A 2455-nucleotide genomic window follows, 5' to 3' on the forward strand; every position below is an offset into this window, starting at 1 on the left:
AATTAATAGCCTACCAACCAAAAAAAGTCCAGGACCAGATGGATTCACAGCTGAATTCTACCAGAGGTATAAGGAGGAGTTGGTACCATTCCTTCTGAAACTATTCCAATCAATAGAAAAAGAGGGAATCCTCCCTAACTCATTTTATGAGGCCAACATCATCCTGATACCAAAGCCTGGCAGAGATACAACAAAAAAAGAGAATTTTAGACCAATATCCCTGATGAACATCGATGCAAAAATCCTCAATAAAATACTGGCAAACCGGATTCAGCAACACATCAAAAAGCTTATCCACCATGATCAAGTGGGCTTCATCCCTGGGATGCAAGGCTGGTTCAACATTCGCAAATCAATAAACATAATCCAGCATATAAACAGAACCAAAGACAAGAACCACATGATTATTTCAATAGATGCAGAAAAGGCTTTTGACAAAATTCAACAGCCCTTCATGCTAAAAACGCTCAATAAATTCGGTATTGATGGAACGTACCTCAAAATAATAAGAGCTATTTATGACAAACCCACAGCCAATATCATACTGAATGGGCAAAAACTGGAAAAATTCCCTTTGAAAACTGGCACAAGACAGGGATGCCCTCTCTCACCACTCCTATTCAACATAGTGTTGGAAGTTCTGGCTAGGGCCATCAGGCAAGAGAAAGAAATCAAGGGTATTCAGTTAGGAAAAGAAGAAGTCAAATTGTCCCTGTTTGCAGATGACATGATTGTATATTTAGAAAACCCCATTGTCTCAGCCCAAAATCTCCTTAAGCTGATAAGCAACTTCAGCAAAGTCTCAGGATACAAAATTAATGTGCAAAAATCACAAGCATTCTTATACACCAGTAACAGACAAACAGAGAGCCAAATCATGAATGAACTTTCATTCACAATTGCTTCAAAGAGAATAAAATACCTAGGAATCCAACTTACAAGGGATGTAAAGGACCTCTTTAAGGAGAACTACAAACCACTGCTCAGTGAAATCAAAGAGGACACAAACAAATGGAAGAACATACCATGCTCATGGATAGGAAGAATCAATATCGTGATAATGGCCATACTGCCCAAGGTAATTTATAGATTCAATGCCATCCCCATCAAGCTACCAATGAGTTTCTTCACAGAATTGGAAAAAACTGCTTTAAAGTTCACATGGAACCAAAAAAGAGCCCGTATCTCCAAAACAATCCTAAGTCAAAAGAACAAAGCTGGAGGCATCATGCTACCTGACTTCAAACTATACTACAAGGCTACAGTAACCAAAACAGTATGGTACTGGTACCAAAACAGAGATATAGACCAATGGAACAGAACAGAGTCCTCAGAAATAATACCACACATCTACAGCCATCTGATCTTTGACAAACATGAGAGAGACAAGAAATGGGGAAAGGATTCCCTATTTAGTAAATGGTGCTGGGAAAATTGGTTAGCCATAAGTAGAAAGCTGAAACTGGATCCTTTCCTTACTCCTTATACGAAAATTAATTCAAGATGGATTAGAGACTTAAATGTTAGACCTAATACCATAAAAATCCTAGAGGAAAACCTAGGTGGTACCATTCAGGACATAGGCATGGGCAAAGACTTCATGTCTAAAACACCAAAAGCAACGGCAGCAAAAGCCAAAATTGACAAATGGGATCTCATTAAACTAAAGAGCTTCTGCACAGCAAAAGAAACTATCATCAGAGTGACCAGGCAACCTACAGAATGGGAGAAAATTTTTTGCAATCTACTCATCTGACAAAGGGCTAATATCCAGAACCTACAAAGAACTCAAACAAATCTACCAGAAAATACAAACAACCCCATCCAAAAGTGGGCAAAGGATATGAACAGACATTTCTCAAAAGAAGACATTCATACAGCCAACAGACACATGAAAAAATACTCATCATCACTGGCCATCAGAGAAATGCAAATCAAAACCACAATGAGATACCATCTCACACCAGTTAGAATGGCGATCATTAAAAAGTCAGGAAACAACAGGTGCTGGAGAGGATGTGGAGAAATAGGAACACTTTTACACTGTTGGTGGGATTGTAAACTAGTTCAACCATTATGGAAAACAGTATGGCAATTCCTCAAGGATCTAGAACTAGATGTACCATATGACCCAGCCATCCCATTACTGGGGATATACCCAAAGGATTATAAATCATGCTGCTATAAAGACACATGCACATGGATGTTTACTGCGGCACTATTCACAAGAGCAAAGACTTGGAATCAACCGAAATGTCCATCAGTGACAGACTGGATTAAGAAAATGTGGCACATATACACCATGGAATACTATGCAGCCATAAAAAAGGATGAGTTTGTGTCCTTTGTAGGGACATAGATGCAGCTGGAAACCATCAGTCTCAGCAAACTATCACAAGAACAGAAAACCAAACACCGCATGTTCTCACTCATAGGTGGGAACTGAACAATGAGA

General features: G+C 39.0%; 1 protein-coding gene across 1 annotated transcript in view; it reads left to right on the top strand.

Annotated features, from left to right (window-relative positions):
• Positions 1-2455, top strand: part of LOC112627042 (pregnancy-specific beta-1-glycoprotein 8-like) — a 131676-nt gene that overhangs the window by 126643 nt on the left and 2578 nt on the right. The window lies entirely within an intron of this gene.

The sequence above is a fragment of the Theropithecus gelada genome, chromosome 6 (genome assembly GCF_003255815.1).
Source record: "Theropithecus gelada isolate Dixy chromosome 6, Tgel_1.0, whole genome shotgun sequence".
Classification (NCBI taxonomy): Eukaryota; Metazoa; Chordata; class Mammalia; order Primates; family Cercopithecidae; genus Theropithecus; species Theropithecus gelada.